The sequence below is a fragment of the Tarenaya hassleriana genome, unplaced genomic scaffold (assembly GCF_000463585.1).
Source record: "Tarenaya hassleriana unplaced genomic scaffold, ASM46358v1 Cleome232, whole genome shotgun sequence".
In the NCBI taxonomy this organism is placed as follows: domain Eukaryota; kingdom Viridiplantae; phylum Streptophyta; class Magnoliopsida; order Brassicales; family Cleomaceae; genus Tarenaya; species Tarenaya hassleriana.
In genome coordinates, this window is record NW_010965643.1 from 110,838 (window position 1) to 125,128 (window position 14,291).

A 14,291-nucleotide genomic window follows, 5' to 3' on the forward strand; every position below is an offset into this window, starting at 1 on the left:
TTTCGTAGCGACCTCGGGTCGTTACAGATGGTATCAGAGCCGGTACTCTCCCAGTAGGTGTGGTTCGAGGACGAACCAGGCAGAAGCTGGTGGGCCTGTGACAACCCAGAGTACCGTAGGAGGGCGGGGAGTGATCGCCGGTGCAGAGGCACGGTCAAGGGGCGGCTCCTGACGAGCTTCTGGGTAGGGGGTACAGGGATGAATCGAACACACCGGAATGAGAGAGATCCGAGGGCTATATAGGTATGGGACTATACGGTCTAAGATAACATAAAAGAATTAGTTGGGCTACTCATAGCAACAATGTGCACCTACCTTTCTGGTTGACTATCCTGAGAGAACTCCAAAGTTAAGTGTGCTGGCTCTGGAGCAATCTCAGGATGGGTGACCTACTGGGAAGTGTCTCGATATGCGTGCGAATGAGGACAAAACACGCTAAAAAGGTCTCGGGTTGCTGTGTGAGGGCAGTTTCGACAATTCATAGCGGCCTCGGGTCGTTACAGGATCGAACTTGAGGAAGTTCGAGAGCAGCAAGTAAACGCTGAGCTGAGTGAACAAGTTGAAGAAGTTCAACCTGTTTCACTGCCGGTTGTGACTCAACCTTTGACGAGTGAACTTCGGAGATCAGGCAACGAGTGAACAAGTTGAAGAAGTTCAACCTGTTTCACTGCCGGTTGTGACTCAACCTTTTACGAGTGAACCTCGGAGATCAGGCAGGGTTCGCCAAGAGCCAACGAGATATGGATTTCTCGTGACTGGGAATGAGGAACTCATTTTATTAGAACATGACGAGCCTACCACATACCCAGAGGCTATGGCGAGTCCCGAATCTGAGAAATGGCGTGAGGCAATGAAGTCTGAGATGCAATCCATGTCAGACAACCAAGTATGGACTCTGGTTGATGCATCTGAAGGGATAAAACCCATCGGATGCAAGTGGATCTGCAAGAAGAAGACCGACATGGATGGCAACGTGCACACGTATAAGGCACGACTTGTGGCGAAAGGATTCCGTCAAATTCATGGTATTGACTATGATGAGACCTTTTCGCCCGTAGTTATGCTGAAGTCCATCAGGATCCTACTTGCCATAGCCACATATTACGACTATGAGATATGGCAAATAGATGTCAAGACCGCGTTCCTTAACGGGAACTTGACCGAGGATGTGTACATGACACAACCCGAAGGTTTTGTAGATCCAAGGAACCCAAGGATGGTGTGCAAGCTTCAGAGGTCCATTTACGGACTGAAGCAGGCTTCGAGGAGCTGGAATTCGATTTGATGAGACAATAAAAAAAGTTTGGTTTCTCATAGAACGAAGACGAGCCATGTTTTTACAAGAAGGTTAGTGGGAGCACAGTAGTTTTTTCTGGTGCTGTACGTGGATGACATTCTCCTTATGGGGAATGACGTTCCTACCTTGCAAGATGTTAAGTCTTGGCTAGGAACGCAGTTTTCTATGAAGGACCTAGGAGAAGCGGCCTATATTCTAGGCATCAAGATCTATAGAGATAGATCGAGGCGTCTTCTAAGATTGTGTCAGAGTACTTACATCGATAAGGTCTTGAAACGGTTCAAGATGCAAGATTCCAAGAAAGGAACCTTACCGATGAGCAGTGGCACAGTTCTCTGCAGGAGTCAGTGTCCTATGACACCTGATGAGCGAGAACGCATGGACCAGATTCCATATGCTTCGGCAATTGGATCCATCATGTATGCCATGCTTTGTACTCGACCGGATGTATCCTACGCGTTGAGCATTAAAATATTTTGGAATGACGCGATGGACGCCAGGTGCGTCGAACGGATTTAATGCTTCAGAATTTCCAACGGATGCCCGTTGGAAATGACAATTCAACGGGTATCCATTGGAAAAGGCAAACGGATTCAATGTTTCAACCATTACAACGGGTGTCCGTTGGCAATTTCCAACGGACATCCGTTGTAATGCTGGTGTCGATTCGATTGTTACGCTTCGATTCCAACGGACGCCCGTTGGAATACATGTGATCATTCGAATTCTGCGATTCGATTCCAACGGATGCCCATTGGAATTTAACATTTTTTTCAAAAAAAATTTAAAATCTCAAAAATACAAATAAATATGATAGAATTTTCAAAATACAAATACATATGAAAACAATAAAAAAAATAAGTCTACATAGAATCTTCATCACTTTCATCATCCGGAGTTGTATCATGGTCCGAAACGAATTCGTCTATATCATCTTTACATGTGAGAATCATCAAGTAACTCGTCGTCTATGTCAGGAAGTGCAAGTGTCTCGTCGTAATCATCATCTAGTCGGATGGGAAGAACCGGATCTTCGAGTTGCTCTTGCATTGGCTCATCGAGATCTTGTATTGTCGATGACGAATCCACGATTAATCTTTGTGGGTTAATCTTCAAAACCGTCGCCGTTTCACCGATGTCGCAGAATGTTTCGGATATGGAATGAAGCATACCTGGTCTGCCTGATCTGAAAGTATAAAATGATCGTACTTTGCATATGAACGTTTCGGGTTTATGTCAATACCTCCCCATCGATTTTTCTGTGAGCCGCGTCTCGACATTGTGTCAAACCAATCACATCTGAATATGATTGTTTTCAACCCGACTAATCCTGGATACTGGAGTTGGAAAATCTGCCGAAGAACCCCAAAGAAATCAGGATCTTCCGATGACCCGCTTTTTATACAAACTCCGTAATTGAACGTGGATTTATGTTTTCCATGATCGTAAGTGTGAAACGTGTATCCTCGGGTGAACATTATCGGCCAGCAAATGACTTTTCTTCCAGGTCCATGTGATATATCTCTGATCCATGCCGGAATTCTATCACTACATGATTGAATCTGCGCATAAAAATTAAATTAATCGATATGAGTAATACACAAATACATACACGTACATATATATATATATATATATAGAATACTTACGTAGTCTCGAAGCCAAGATGCATAATGTTGTTCCTTCATTCCTTCAAGTTTCTCCCCACTTAGATTATGATATGTTGCCAAAACATCCTCGTAAAAAAGTCTTAAAAACATGTTGTTAGCAAATATATAAATATGTAATTAATTAATTTCTAATCACATTTGAGATTAAAAAATGTGTACCTTTCGTATGACTTAAGTTCTTCACAATTCAACAGTATATATGTGGCCATGTGATTGTACTTTTGTACAGTTAACCAATATTCTTCAGATTTGCCTCCGAGGCGTCCAGTAGGCTGAAAACTTTCGGGAATAAGTCCGAAACATGAATCATAGTGGTAGAGATAACTTCTATCGTCTTCGTTGATAGCCCTTCTTTTCTTCGTCTCAATATGAGATTCAAAATAGAAAGAACTGAAGTAGGAGATCTCCTCTAACAAATACTGTTTGACGATAGATCCTTCCACTGCTGCTTTGTTTTTAGCCTTCTTCTTCAGATGGAAAAAAAATCGCTCAAATGGATACATCCATCTAAACTGTACTGGACCACCGTATATCGCCTCATCTGGTAAATGAATAGGTAAATGTTCCATCACATCAAAAAATGAAGGTGGAAATACATTTTCCAATGTGCAAAGTATCTCAGGAATGCTGTCTTTCAAAACCTCTACATTACTTCTTCTCAGAGATCTTGCACATATATCTCGAAAGAATGTGCTAATACCGCAAAACGCTCCGTAGACACTGGGTTTCAATAGCTCTGCAAATGCAATAGGAATGAGTCTTTGCATGAATACATGGCAATCATGACTCTTCATTCCCATAAGTTTTAATGAATCAGTATCAACACATCGCGCCAATTTGGATGCATATCCATCAGGGAATTTAACCTCTTCTTTTAACCATTTAAACAACACCGTTTTACCTGGTTTTGTGAGTCTGAATATCGGCACAGGTGCGTGACCATCACGTGTCAACTCCAACTCTTTTCTCTTGCATATATCTTTCAAGTCCTTCCTCGAGTTGATGTTATCTTTACTTCTCCCTGGCACATTCAGAACGGTGTTGATGATGTTATCAAAAAAGTTTTTCTCTATATGCATAACATCCAGATTGTGTCGAAGCGTTAGCGAACTCCAGTAAGGCAAATCCCAAAAAATACTACGCTTATACCAGTTATGCCAATCACCAAATCCTTTGCACTTCTTATGCCCAAAATTTCCTCCACAATGCACAGAAGCTTCCAAATCATCCAAATATCCACTATTTATTCGCTCAGAATAAATTTGCTCTCCGGTTTGCATAACAGGACCTTCCTCAGTAACGATTTTACCTTTGGTAAAAAGCATACGATTTTGTCTGAACGGATGATTCCTTCGAAGAAATCTGCGATGACAGTCAAACCAGCACGACTTTCTCCCATGTCTCAACTGAAACGCTTCTGTTTCCTCCATGCAAAACGGACATGCAAGTCTTCCATGTGTGCTCCATCCCGATAGCATGCCATACGCCGGAAAATCACTGATCGTCCAAAGAATTGGTAAAAAGCGTACGATTTTGTCTGAATGAATGATTCCTTGGAAGAAATCTGCGATGACAGTCAAACCATCACGACTTTCTCCCATGTCTCAACTGAAACGCTTCTGTTTTCTCCATGCAAAACGGACATGCAAGTCTTCTATGTGTGCTCCATCCCGATAGCATGCCATACGCCGGAAAATCACTGATCGTCCAAAGAAGAACCTCTCTCGGTGTAAAATTTTGTTTCACACTTACGTCGTAAGCAGGGACTCCAATATCCCACAAATCCTTCAACTCCTTAATGAGTGGCTGTAAATACACATCAAAACTCTTCTTCGGATGTTCTGGCCCAGGAATCAACATTGTCAAAAACATAAATTCTCTTTTCATGCACATCTCAGGTGGTAAGTTGTATGGAGAAAGTATAACGGGCCATAATGAATACTGCATGCCAGACTGTCCGTACGGACTAAATCCATCAATACACAAACAAAGATACACATTCCTAGGCTCAGCAGCGAATTGAGGAAATAATATGTTGAAGTTTTTCCACGCCAAAGCATCTGATGGATGTTGCATTTCTCTATCAACGGTAGAATGCGAGACATGCCATCTCATATGCGAAGCCGTTTGTTGTGATTCATACAAACGCTTCAATCTGTACGATACCGACATATAGAACATCTTTTTATACGGAGTTTGTCTCCGTACATTCTTACTCGGACGATATCTGTTAGTCCCACAGAATTTACACCTAACCAAATCTTTTTCTTCACCCTAGTACAACATGCAACCATTTTTGCAAACATCAATCTTTTCATAAGGCATTCCCAAATTCTTCAACATAGCCTTCGAATCATAATACGATTCTGGAGCTTCATTATTTTCAGGTAAATATTCACGCAACGTTTGACAAAATGAATCCATGCAACTTTCGGTGACATTGTAATCCGTTTTCATACTCATCAATCTTGATGCAAGAGATAAACGTGACTGACCTTCTTTACATCCTTCATAGATAGGATGATTTGCCATATCCAACATGTCGAAAAACCGTTTTGTTTCGACGTTTGGCTCCTCCTGATCTTGTGATGAGTTTTGCTCAGCCAATGCCCCAAGAAAAGCATCTGTCACCATTTCAACATAAGGATTTCTTACATCTTCATCTACATCATACCTCTGCTCGGCCGAGACATGTTGTCTCGTTGTGATTGTCCGAACTTCTTCTCCATGAAATCGCCAAATATAATAATCTTCGACAAATCCCCTTCGAAATAGATGTTTACAAACATCTTCTGAACTGCGATATTTAAAATTGCGACAACTTATACATGGACATATCATTTTTCCATGTTCTTGTCACAATGGCTGCATAGAAGCAAAATTCATAAATTGTTCCAAACCGTTAATGAATTCTTGCGTTACCTGATACGATTTCGGATCGAAATTCTGTAATTAGGCGATGGAACCAACCAAAAGTAATCTGATTACTTTGCCTATTTATAGGCTACAAAAAAATAAAAAGAAATAAAGAAACTACAAACATTCATGTGGTCAAAAACAAATTCCAAAAACATTAAATGTGAAATTTGAAAGTTCCTTTGTTCTTGACTTTGACCAACTAATTAAATTCTCCAAAGCTTGTCTTGGGCCTCATCCATTCTTATTTGGGCTGGTTTTGTTGAGAAATTGGCCCAACAAGAATATGTCATTTCTTGGACTGAATGCATCAGATTTGGATCTAGAACGAACGTGATCTTCAAACGTCTGATTGAGGGGCCAAACATTCACCAAAAATTATGTACTTTATATCCACGTGAAGCTCTGGATGTCTAGTTTATGCTGCTTCAAACGAAATTACAATCGGAGTCTTCAATCAAAAGTTATTAATAAAAACAAGACAACCTGCTCAATCTGTATTCCCACGACTGAACCGTGAATTGAGCCCTCTCTCCAGGATTGAATATTTCTTCGTTGAATTTCAGCTTCGCCAGATCAAACCCTTAGCGAGTTAGCGTTCATTTCCAATTGGAATCACGTCGTTTAGACATTGGAGTGCAAAGTTATGACCGAATTGCTCCATAGTGCTCATTCTGCCAAAAACCGAGATTTCTTGGTCAAAAACAATCTGATCATGATCGATTGTTTTTGAGTTTCTGGACACATTCCTCTAGGATCATATCATTCCCCGCCTCTTGAACAAAGCTTTGCCCTCAAAGCTTGAGATGAATCTGATTTAAAACTGACTCAAATATGAACGACCGAAAACAACATGAGACCCGACAAAAGAAAAAAAATGATAGAAATGAAAAGAAAAAAAGATAGGATAATCCTAATATAGAGAATCAAGCTCTGATACCAAATGATACGAACCCGGATCGACGAATCTCAGAATTAGGTAAGAAGGATAGTAGATGGATGTTCAAAAACCCACTAACGACACGTGAACCGAACCTAGGCCTTGTTCCAGTCACAAGAACGCCCTAAACCCAATCCAGACCCGGTTAGAGAACCTTTGAAACTAGCGAAGACGCCACAAACACCTGGTGGTAAAAGTGTTTGATAAGTCGAAAAGAACACTACCTCAAACCTTACGAAGTTTAGAGTTAGTACTCAAGAACATAAGAAGAAACCTCTCAATTCAATAATCTGAGTTTTACATGATAGATGCTCCCTTTTTATAAGGAAAGGAAACATTGAAAAACTAAGAAAAATAAAAGGGTTTGCTGAAAACAAAGAAGACTAAAAACCATGCAATTGTAATTTCCAAGGTAGTCAAATACGACTACATTTATTGCAAAGAGACCAGAATTTTCGTAACTCCTCTTCTTCATGACTTTTCAAGCATTCTTTTGGACTTATTTTGCTTCATTTGGGCTGATTTGGGCCTCAATTAGGTTAACCAAGGTTTGGGCTTGAGATTGGGCTGATCTAACTTGATTTTGAAGTCCAAACTCTTCTTGAAATAGCATGGTAAATGCTTCCTTCAATCTCTTTGCTTTTGCACGAGTTATAGGACCGTCACTCTTCAATCTTTGTTCCAACAGCTCCTTTCCATCCCCTTGAGAATCTCCTACTCCCGATCTCTTGCCTCCTCCTTGCTGCAGGATGTCCTCATCATTCCCTTCCTCTTGAAAGGGATTTGCCCTCAAATCCGAATTATCATCTGCATCAAAACGAGCTAAGTCAGCAACATTAAACGTAGAGCTAATGTTGTACTCACTTGGAAGTTCAATCTTATAGGCATTGTTGTTGATTCGTTCGAGAACTTTGAATGGTCCATCTCCCCTCGGCATAAGCTTGCTCTTCCTCTGATTTGGAAACCTTTTCTTGCGCATATGAATCCACACCATGTCTCCTGGCTCGAACGTAACTTCCTTGCGCCCTTTGTTTGCTTGTTTAGCGTATTGCTCCGTGCGTCGCTCAATATTCTTGTGGGCCGCTTCATGAATCTGTTTTACAAACTCAGCCTTGTTCTTTCCGTCAAAGTTAGTCGTTTCGCTCATCGGCAATGACAAAAGATCCAATGGTGTTAGTGGATTAAAACCGTAAACGATTTCAAAAAGCGAGTAACGCGTAGCACTATGCACAGATCGATTATATACAAACTCAACATGCGGTAGACAGTCTTCCCACGTTTTAAGGTTCTTTTTAATTAAAGCACGCAACAACATAGAAAGAGTCCTATTCACTACTTCCGTTTGTCCATCGGTTTGTGGATGACAAGTCGTCGAAAAGAGTAGCTTGGTCCCTAATCTTCCCCATAGGGTCTTCCAAAAGTAACTTAGGAACTTAGTATCTCTATCCGAAACAATCGTCCTAGGCATGCCATGCAACCGAACAATTTCTCGAAAGAACAAAACCGCAATATGGGATGCATCATCGGTTTTATGACAAGGGATAAAATGTGCCATTTTCGAAAATCTATCAACCACAACAAACACAGAATCCTTCCCTGTCCTAGTTCTAGGCAACCCAACAATGAAATCCATTGAAATATCAATCCATGGTGCACTCGGAATCGGTAAAGGCGTATACATACCATTGGGTTGTACCTTGGATTTCGCCTTCATGCACTTCATGCATCTTCCACACACCCGTTCAACATCTCTCTTCATATTTGGCCAATAGAAGTGTTCCTGCAAAGTTGACAAGGTCTTGGCCACTCCAAAATGTCCCATGAGACCGCCTCCATAAGCCTCTTGAACAAGCAAATCTCGCATAGAACAGTTAGGCACACAAAGTTTGTTCTCACGGAATAAATATCCTTCAAACCGATAATATTTTCCACTTGCAACCTTTTCACATGCCTTGAACACATCTTGGAATTCCTGATCAGATTCGTACAACTCCTTAATATGTTCAAACCCTAGCATTCTCGCATCCAAAGAAGTTAACAACGTGTATCGTCTAGATAATGCATCAGCCACAATGTTTTCCTTACCTTGCTTATGTCGAATAACATAAGGAAACATTTCAATGAATTCTACCCACTTGGCATGTCTTCGACTCAACTTGTGTTGTCCCTTTAGGTACTTGAGCGATTCATGATCGGTGTGAATCACGAACTCCTTCGACCACAAGTAATGTTGCCACGTTTGCAGAGCCCTCACCACTGCATACATCTCTTTGTCATACGTCGAATAATTCAATTGAGCTCCGTTCAACTTTTCACTAAAGTATACGACTGGTCTCCGTTCTTGCATCAGCACCGCACCAATTCCTACACCAGAAGCATCACATTCGATCTCAAATGTTTTCTGGAAATTAGGTAGAGTCAAGAGTGGAGAGTCGATCAAATTCCCTTTTAATGTTTGGAATGCCTTCTCTTGCGCTTCTCCCCAACGAAACTTGTTATCCTTTTTAATCACTTCCGTCAATGGGGCAGCTATGGTGCTGAAGTCTTTGACAAAACGCCGATAAAATCCTGCCAAGCCATGAAAACTTCGAACCTCACTGGCAGACTTAGGAGTCGGCCAACTCTTGATGGCTTCTATCTTTTCCTCATCGACGTGTATGCCTTGTGAACTGACAACAAATCCTAGGAAAACAACCTTATCAGTGCAAAAGGTGCATTTCTAAAGGTTAGCGTATAATTTCTCGCCTCGCAGTATGTCAAGAACACAACGTAGATGTTCAACATGCTCTACTAAACTCTTGCTGTAAACTAAGATATCGTCAACGTAAACAACAACGAATTTTCCAATGAGATTTCGGAGAACATGATTCATAAGCCGCATGAACGTGCTAGGTGCATTAGTTAAACCAAAAGGCATTACCAACCACTCGTAGAGTCCTAGCTTCGTTTTGAACGCTGTCTTCCATTCATCACCCTCTTGCATACGAATTTGATGGTATCCACTCTTCAAATCTATCTTTGAAAACACAGTAGAACCATACAATTCATCTAGCATATCATCAAGACGAGGTATAGGGTGTCGATACTTCACCGTTGTGTTATTGATTTCTCGATAATCAACACACATGCGCCACGTTCCATCTTTCTTTGGAACTAGAATTACCGGTACGGCACATGGCGACATGCTCTCCCGAACATAACCTTTCTCCAGGAGGTCAGTCACTTGTCGTTGAAGCTCCTTTGTTTCATCTGGGTTAGTACAATACGCTGGTTTGTTTGGAAGACTAGCACCGGGTACGAAGTCAATCTGGTGCTCAATTCCTCGCAAGGGTGGTAGACCATTCGGGATCTCTTCCGGAAAGACATCCTCGTAATCCTGTAACAACTTACAAACACCACTAGGCAAAGAAGAGATTAGTTCGTTAGCAAATAAGGCCTCCTTATACATGAGTAAAATCATCGGCTGGGTTGGAAGCATAGCTTTTTTAATCTCTCTAGCTCTCGTGAAAAGAAGAGTGTTTGTCCTCTCGGGATTTCTCTCACAGGCCTTTTTCTGGGGTTTTCTCAAGACCTCACCAAGTTTTAAGTGATCTACCTCATGGTCACTCGTATTCAGCGCTTTTTCTCTCTTGAGTAGTGTAACTTGATCTTCGTATACCTCTTTCGGTGTGAGAAGCAACAATCGAATCCTCTTGCCCTTGTTTTCAAATGAATATTGGTTGGTGTAACCGTCATGTTTGGCTCGTCTATCAAACTGCCATGGACGCCCAAGTAGCGAATGCCCTGCTTGCATGGGTACTACGTCGCATAACACTTCATCATCATAGTCACCAATAGAGAAAGGTACCTTCACTTGCCGATGTACCTTTGTTTCTCCACTATCGTTCAACCATTGCAGCTTGTATGGCTTAGGATGCCGAGTGGTAAGAAATCCCAATTTTGTAACCATAGACTCACTTGCTACATTGGTACAACTTCCTCCATCAATTATCACACTACAAAGCTTCTCCTGAATAAACCCGCGAGTGTAAAAGATATTCTCTCGTTGCTCGATAGCCTCCACTTTGGTTTGCAAATTCAAGGCACGCCTTGCAACCAACAGATCACCCCTAGGAGCGGGCTGCTCCTCATAGTCATCTGAGTCCGAAGAAAACTCATGACTATTCTCTTGTCCATCTCCACTTTCGGATTCAGTTTCATACTCTCCATTTCGCATAACCATCACGCGTTTGTTTGCGCAATCTCTAGCATAATGACCCCTACCCAAACATCGAAAGCATGTGATATCACGGTTACGTGTTTGAGAGGTATTGCCAGTACCTTGTGCCTTGGGTTTTAGCGATTCCGATGTGGGCTCGGATTTGGAAGTAGTATTCGGCTTCTCTTGCTTCCAATGATTTGACTGGGAGTATGATGTCGAACCGGATCGTTGCGGTATTTTACCCTTCCCCTTGAGTTGCCGCTCGACTTTGATGGAAAGATGCAAGAGATCTTCCAACCCCTCGTAGTGATGTGTTTCAACACGGTTTTGAATTTCTTGGTTCAATCCCCCAAGAAACCGTTCTGTGGCAGCTTCTTGACCCTCGTCAATATGAGCACGAATCTTTAGTATCTCCATCTCCTTATAGTATTCTTCGACGCTACGACTCCCTTGTGTCAATTGTCGCAGTTTCCGACAAACTTCTCGATGGTAGTATGAAGGCACAAAACGTCGCCTCATCACTTGCGTCATAGCTTCCCATGTGTTGATTGGAAGTTCCTCCATGCGCCTCCTAGTCTCAACCATCTGATCCCACCATATTAGTGCATAATTTTCGAATTTAGCCGATGCAAGCTTTACCTTCTTTCTTTCGGAGTATTGATGGCATTCAAACACCATCTCCACCTTTCGTTCCCATTCAAGATAAGCTTCAGCATCATTCCTTCCATTGAAAGAAGGAATCTCCATGCGGATGTTACCAAGGTCATCATCCAAACGATCCCTTGCTTGTCTTGCATGTCGTTGTTGTCTTGGCGCGGGAATGGGATCCTCATCAGAATTGATTTCTACTTCTTCCACGTATTGCTCATCTCTTTGTCTATGACGTTGAGCTTGTGGTGGGGCGGCTCTACCAAGCTCTAGCTGTGCAAACCTATCCTCAAATCGCTCGGCAAGTCGTTCGATTTGTTGTGCCAAGGTCTGCTGTATAGCTTCGAGTTGCAATCGATTCAAGCCGGCATGATCACCCGATTCACGAACAGTACTAGTGTTTGTTTCGTCACTCATTGTTGTACCTTGCAAAACAATCAAACGTTAGATAAAACAGAAAGAGACAAAGGAAAAGAGGATGAGAGAACCTCACAACCACTAGAATAGTGTTTCGCTCAATTTTGTGTCACTCAAGCTCTCCTGTTTCTTCTTGTATGTCTGGTTTGCACTAACAACAAACTCAATAGGTCAAAGGAAAAGTATTCAATTAACAAATCGCACACTATTTCCACAACCCAACCCCGTTAGATAAACCGTGCAAGTGTAAACGAAGACAAAATATTCAATGTAAGAAATACGTTTTTTTTTCTCTTCTTTTTTTGCAAGACGAAATCAACTTTTTTTTTTTCTTCTCTCTTTTTTTAAGCTCTTTTTTTTTTCTTTTTTTTTCTTCGATTCTTTTTTTTTTATTTTTCACTTGTATATCTCTTCTTCTTCTTTTTTTTGCTGATTTTTTTTTCGTTTTTCTTTTAAACCTTCAAAAACAAAGAGAAATGATTAGAAACAAAGATGATGAAAATGTAAAATGAAATGGAAAAGATAAATAGATATAGATAAAACCTAATATAGAGAAACGAGGCTCTGATACCAAATAATACGATCTCGGATCGAAATTCTCTAATTAGGCGATGGAACCAACCAAAATTTCAAAATCAACTTGTGATCGAAACCTAGGCCCAGACATTCCAAAGAACCGTCCTAAACCCCTACCAAAATAATGATAGAAACCTAGGCCCAGACATTCTAACGAACCGTCCTAAACCCCTACCAAACCTGGACTAGAAATATCGGTATCACGAAGACGCCACAAACGCTTATGAGCTAGCGCTTGATAAGTCGGGATGAACGCCACGAACGGAATCACTCCATTCGATAAGTTCAAAGGTTCCAAAAAGAACCATGAGCTAAAAGCTCAAACTCACTAAAAGTGACACTCAAAGAAAACTCATATTTTTTGATAATCTGATTACTTTGCCTATTTATAGGCTACAAAAAAATAAAAAGAAATAAAGAAACTACAAACATTCATGTGGTCAAAAACAAATTCCAAAAACATTAAATGTGAAATTTGAAAGTTCCTTTGTTCTTGACTTTGACCAACTAATTAAATTCTCCAAAGCTTGTCTTGGGCCTCATCCATTCTTATTTGGGCTGGTTTTGTTGAGAAATTGGCCCAACAAGAATATGTCATTTCTTGGACTGAATGCATCAGATTTGGATCTAGAACGGACGTGATCTTCAAACGTCTGATTGAGGGGCCAAACCTTCACCAAAAATTATGTTTCCACGTGAAGCTCTGGATGTCTAGTTTATGCTGCTTCAAACGAAATTGCAATCGAAGTCTTCAATCAAAAGTTATTAATAAAACAAGACAACCTGCTCAATCTGTATTCCCACGACTGAACCGTGAATTGAGCCCTCTCTCCAGGATTGAATATTTCTTCGTTGAATTTCAGCTTCGCCAGATCAAACCCTTAGCGAGTTAGCGTTCATTTCCAATTGGAATCACGTCGTTTAGACATTGGAGTGCAAAGTTATGACCGAATTGCTCCATAGTGCTCATTCTGCCCAAAACCGAGATTTTTTGGTCATAAACAATCTGATCATGATCGATTGTTTTTGAGTTTCTGGACACATTCCTCTAGGATCATATCATTACCTCTTTTGTAATCGAATCAACTCTTTCGTATATCCACTGCCGGGACGAACGAATATTCGGATTTGTTGAAGATGCCATTTTTAGGAGAATTTTTGGTGTAAGAATAGTATAAGAATGATTTAGAGAGTGGTTTGGGCAAAATATGGTCGGATGGTTTAAATAGACAAACATTCCAACGGATGTCCGTTGGAAATCCGTTGAAAATTTTGTTACCGTTACACTTTCAAACGGATATCCGTTGGAATTATTGCCGCGTTTCATAACGTTCGGATAATTTCAACGGGTTGCCGTTGGAATTTGTCGAACGTTATTGCCAACGGACATCCGTTGGAATATGCGTGGAAAATTTCCAACTCAAATATCCGTTGATATGCCGTTGGAAATTTCCAACGGATTTCTAACGGACGAATCCGTTAGACGTCCGTTGAAAATCCATTAGAATTGCGTTGGAATTGTTCCAACGGTATACCGTTGGAAATCCCGGAGTAATCCGTTGGAAAATTCTGTTGGAATTTTGCATTTTTTTTAATGAGACAACATCGGTCCCATGGGTTCCAATT

General features: G+C 41.1%; 1 pseudogene; it reads right to left on the reverse strand.

Moving 5' to 3' along the window:
• Nucleotides 1-7,322: 7,322 nt before the first annotated feature.
• LOC104815453 lies at nucleotides 7,323-11,555 on the reverse strand (annotated as a pseudogene).
• Nucleotides 11,556-14,291: the final 2,736 nt, after the last annotated feature.